This window comes from Carlito syrichta, unplaced genomic scaffold (genome assembly GCF_000164805.1).
Source record: "Carlito syrichta isolate Samal-C Ts95f unplaced genomic scaffold, Tarsius_syrichta-2.0.1 Scaffold305177, whole genome shotgun sequence".
Classification (NCBI taxonomy): domain Eukaryota; kingdom Metazoa; phylum Chordata; class Mammalia; order Primates; family Tarsiidae; genus Carlito; species Carlito syrichta.
In genome coordinates, this window is record NW_007249273.1 from 162,168 (window position 1) to 168,087 (window position 5,920).

Here is a 5,920-nt window from a genome sequence, read left to right on the forward strand (position 1 = left end):
CAAAAAAAAAAAAAAGAAAGAAAGAAAACTCATGTATAAGTGGACCTGTGATGTTTAAGCCAGTGTTGTTCAAGGATTAAGTTTATATGGAGAATCCTAGAATCCAAGAGAACAAAATTATCCTCAAAATAAATCATTCCCAGTCTCGGGTCTCTTGGGCAAGTCTTGTGCTAAGAGCCAGTTTCCTTACATTAATTGCAGTAACAGATATTTATGGCATAAGCACAAGGTGTTTGACCATGATTCTAAAAATATCTTCCACTGAACAAAATACCAAAATACTTTCCTGAGGAAAGTGTAATTGTTGTGAATATTTATTAATTAAGCAAACAAAAATTTTCTGTGCATATATCATCTGAAAGAATGTAGCAGTCCCCAATCTTCTTGGCATCGGGAACCAGTTTTGTGGCGTGTGAATGGTTTTGGGATGATTCAAGGGTATTACATTTATTGTGCACTTTATTTCTATTATTATTACATTGTATTATAGAGTGAAATAATTATACAAATCACCATAACGCAGAATCAGTGGGAGCCCTGAGTTTGTTTTCCTGCAGCTAGATGGTCCCATCCGGGGGTGATGGGAGATGGTCACACCCAAAGTGTGTTGCTTATGTCCAGTATACTCCATAATCTCGTTTTGGTGTCTGTCACTGCAGAAAACCCTGCTTTACAAAGATAGGATGTTGGAAGCAGAAGCAGGCTTTTCAGTGCCTTTGTGACAATCTCAAGTTATTCTGTTTTGACTTTAATCCAGAATGTATGGAGACTTGAAGTTGTCTAAGGTATACTTCTAAGGCCACCTTATTTGTGATCTCCATCTGTTGATTCTCTTGTAGGATGGACAAAATTGATTCACCTGGCTGATTCACAAATGGGCCATGGATTCATTCCTTTCCAGTTCAGAAGTCTTTTGTGGTTGGGAAGTAATGCTTAAACTCTTTTGAAAGCTGAGATAGGTGATCATGCACCAGCTGGGAGAAATGAGGTCCTGGCTCAGTCTCTTTAAAAATATCTGCTAATGTTTGAAACATGCCAAAAATCCCAATGTTCACTCTTCACCCCCATAATTCCAGCTTGGTTTTGAATGTAGCCACTTTATCTGCTGACTTGAACACAGCTGTCATTCTCCCCTGAAGTAATAGATTGAGTTCACTGAGCAGATTGAATATGTCACACCAGTAAGCAAGTTTTTGCGACCCATTCTGTCACTGAAATATGCTGCCAGTGGTGACTGCTTTTCTAAAAGAAATCACCGGAACGGCTCTTGAAACTCCAAAACTAGCCAGTGATCTACCTTTAGAAAACCACCTCACCTCTGTGTATAAGAGAAGATGTGTATAGTCTGCGTCCCATCTCGTTACAGAGCTGTGCAAACAGATGTGAGTTAAGAGCATGTGCTTTGATGTGGTTGATAATTTTAATCATCTCCTGCAAAACGTTTTAAGCTCAGGTGACATGTTTCGGCTAGCTAGCGTTTCTCTATGGATGACCCAGTGCTGACTTCTGACTTCAGAAGCGACCTCTTTGACCAAAGTAGGGCAACTAGAAAGCTGTCCAGTCACGGCAGCTCCTTTGTCCATGTGTATACCAACACAAAAATGACCAATTTCATTTTCCTGATATGTCAACATTGAAAGACTTGGATAGTTCTGCAGCTGTGGTATGGGTTGGCAACAAAAGTGCACAGGCTATCCTCCTAAAAAATATGTACATCATACAAAAACAAGCATTGTTGCCCTGGTGTCAATATCAGTAGACTCGTCAACCTGCATTGCATACCATAAATTCTCTCTAACAATTGTGCCTGAATATCCTCTGCTATTTCATCAATTTGTCCAGCTATGGTGCTGGCCAAGAGATGAACATGTGCCACCTTTTGAATTGCAGCCTCTCCTAAAAGTGCATGACAAATGTCCTTAGCAGAAGGCAGGATCAACTCTGCACCAATACTAAAGGGTTTCTTAGCTTTAGCAATGTGGTTAGACATTAAGAATGTCGCTCTCAGGGCAGACACATCTGATGAAGTGATAGCCTTCAGAAATTGCTTCTGTTCCTTATGTTCACATTTTTTTTTTTAATTTTGAAAAACTCCAAAGCCTTGTATTTTAATGCAGGGTGCTTGGTCTTTATGTGGCAAAAGAGTTTTGAAGGTTTCATGGCTTCGTTGGATTGTTGCTCATCACATATTATACAAAGTGGGCTTGTAGAATGTGAATCACCTATTGCAATGAACCTCAAATTTAAGCAGAACTCTTGGTATTTTCTTTTAAACACAGTTTTCTTTTGGTTGGCAGTCTTAGAGCCTTCTGCTATCTCATCATTGTGTCTTTTCTCCTTTTCAAAGAAGCTCTCCAGTGGCTTTTGTCTTTTACTCCTTTTGGCTAGGGTTAGCTTGTGGGCTTACCAAAACCATGACTGAGACAAGTGCACAGTGAAGAAAAGAGACTCTAATGGAAGTGGTCAATAAAAGAATGGGTGGGCCACATGCAGACTCAAATAAGTGTTGGATTCTGACTACCAGATGCAGCTGCATCTGCTACCAGATGCAGCTGCATCTGCTACCAGATGCAGCTGTACAATCGAAGTACATCAACTCACTTGCCACTCAAGTGATACGAGTCTGAGAGCGACGGATTTATTATGTTCTCTGTACAGTCAACCCTCACTGTTAATGTTCATCTGTATTTGCAGTTGCTCCTCAGCACTGGCATCACTGCCTCAGCTCCACCTCACATCATCAGGCATTCAGTTCTTTTTTTTTTTTTTTTTTGAGTCGGAGTCTCACTCTGTCGCCCAGACTGGAGGGCAGCGGCCGCTCCCGGCCACTGCAGCCTCGACCTGCTGGGCTCTGGTGATCCTTCCACCTCAGCCTTCCGAATAGCCGGAATTACAGGCGTGTGCTACCACGCCCGGCTGATTTTTTGATTTATTGTAGAGATGAGGTCTCGCTGCCCAGGCGGGTCTCGAACCCGCGGACTCAGGCAATCCACTCACCTCAGCCTCTCAAAGGCACGGGATTACAGGCTGAGTCACCAAGCCTGGCAGGCATTCGGTTCTTATAGGGAGTGTACAACCTAGATCCCTGGCATGTGCCGTCCATAATAGAGTTTGTGCTCCTATGAGAATCTAATGCCATCACTGAACTGACAGGAAGAGGAGTTTTGGCAGTAATGCAAGTAATGGGGAGTGACCGTAAATATAGACGAAGCTTTGTTCGCTCACCTGCTGTGTGGTCCAGTTCCTATCAGGCCACAGGCTGCTACCAGTCCATGGCTGTTGTAGAGGATACAAAGAACTAAGAGACACAGGGTTTTCTCTTAACAATAGGGAGACAAGAATTTGCTCATAAAAATAATTGCATTAGAAGGTATATGTTTGGGACCTAGCGACTCAACCGGATAGCCTGGGTAGTAGGAATTCAGAGGAAGGAGAGGTTTTTGTGTGGGTGTCTTAAGATAGTTAAAGAAAGTTACCTGGAGGGTCAGTTTGAATGGGATCTTGAAATATAGGAAAGTTCAAGTGAAAATAGCATGTGACAGGGAGGGAACTAAACTGTTCTAGATTCTAAGCGAGGTAGTAATATAACAGACTCAGGACTGCATGGAGTGAATGCTAACAGATTTCATTCAGAGCTATCATCCTAAAAGTTCAGCAGGATGAGATGGGAAATTTCAGTGTCCCTGGGTCTGAAAATTTTCTGAGTAGGTAATAAAACATTGACGAGCATTAAGCCACTCTCTGCTGGAAAAATTCCTGGATGCCACATGCCGCCCTGTGTTCATACTGCTGATGTGTGTCACATGCAAACATGGTAGTTTATGAAGCGTATTGTCTTGTGCTGTCAAAGAGCTTGCAGCTCAGATGCTGTTATCCAGGTGGGAGCAGGACTCAAAAGTGATAATGATTACTGGCAAGGCTGGAGTGCTCTGGGAGGCAAAAAAAAAAAAAAGAAGAAGATAGTATTCACCTCTTGTTTTCTCTCTGTTTTTTCAGCATCAAGGTCACAACCACACACACTGTCACAGTCTAAAATCATGGGAATAACTAAGCCTTGTTGAGCCCATTCCAAGCTGCTGCTGCATATGATCTGTTTTGGAGAAAGCAATGCAGCAGCTGAGTGAATATTGAGGTGACCACCTCACGTCAGTGCTGGAACACTCTGAAGCCAGGAGGGGTCAGGGAGAGAGGCCCATGACTGGGTGGGGACACCGTCCAAACGTGCGTGGCAAGACAGAGCAACCAGTGGCATTGGAACACTCTCAGCTCCTCCCGCTTCTATTGGATGTTTTCTCACCAATCTCTCTTCGCTTGTTTCTAGGAGAGTCCTTTCTTCCTTTCCTTTTCCTCCTATCTCTTGTAACCATGGAGCATGTGTTGAATGAGAGGTGAGCAGGGATCAGTCATATTTTCACAGTCGCAAGTAAATTGTGATTGAGGGCAAGGGTAAGAGACAAAGATGAGGGCGAGGAGATTACAAACTTCACTCAGGCCAGAAGTGGACAGGCTGCCAAGGGCCTACACAGGCAGAAGTCCCTGAAGGGGTATCCTCTCTACTCACTGCCTCCCCGCAGACCCTGTCTAGAGGCTGAGCCCTGACCTGTACTCCTCAGAGAAGGGCACCTCCCACCACAGTAAGGGGACTTGGCAACACCCTCAGCCAAAAGTGCCAAAGAAGCTGATGGCCTGCTCTATCTGGGTTCCCTGACATCTAGACATGACACCACCCAGGAGCAGAAGTCCCAAGCGCTGGAGCTTCCAAGTATCCCTATTATGAATCCAGCAACGTCCAGAGGCACTAATATGTGTTTCACCTGCTCCAGTCTGCTCCTCCCCATACACTTGACCTGGTGGTTGTTGGAACCATAAAATCTCAGACTTAGAACAATCCTTACATGATATAAGGCTGAACATTCTCTATCCAACCTATCTAATTTGGGGATGTTTGCCTTCTGTTTGGACCCTCAGGACAGGAAACTCACTGTTTCCAGAGGCAGCGTGTGTCATTGATAGCTGGTTCATGTGAATAGAACGTTCTCTCTCACAGTGATTTTTAAATCTTACACTCTGTATCTCCGATCCATTTAATTCTAGCTCTGCCCTTTGAAGACATACAAAGTAAATTCACATTTTCCCCCATATGCAGCTATCAAATCCTTCTAAGTTGTTTTTACTCAGGGAAAATACTTGGAATATTCCAGTCATTTCTCTAAGCTGAGTTTCCAGACCCATCGCCAGCCAGGTGCCTCTCTGGCTTTGTGCCAGGTCTCTGAGATTCCCTGTACTGTGCCCTATCTGAGCCATCCAGCACTCTTGTAAGTGGAGGATATCTGCTTCTTCATGGGGTCTACATCTCAAATACAGCTGGGAGCTCATTGACTGGAAGGGCACCTTCAGCGTGCTCCTAATATGTGTGTCCCCACTATCAACCCCAATGAAACAATTTTTTTAAAAATTGTGATAAAGTACATATGACATACAATTTATCATCTTGGCCATTTTTAAGTGTACTGTTTAGCGGCATTAAGTGCATTCACGTTGCTGTGTAGTCATTGCCGCCATCCATCTCCAGAACTCTTTTCATCTTGCAAAACTGAAAGTCTTGTAGAGATGGTAGTTCTGCAGAAAAGTCTTTTACTTGGGACCAAAAAGTAAAAAGTCTGTACCTATTAAACGATCACTCTCTGTTTCCTCCTCTCCCCAGCACCTGGCAAACACCCCACCATTCTACTTTCTGTTTCTATGAATTTGACTACTCTAGGTACCCTGTATAAATGGAATCATAGAGTGTTTGTCCTTTGGGGACTTAGCACAATGTCCTCAAGCTTCATCTAACTTATGGCATGTGTCAGAATTTCCTTCCTTTTTAAAGGCTGAACACTGTTAGACTGCCATGTGCATACCATATTTTGTTTATCCA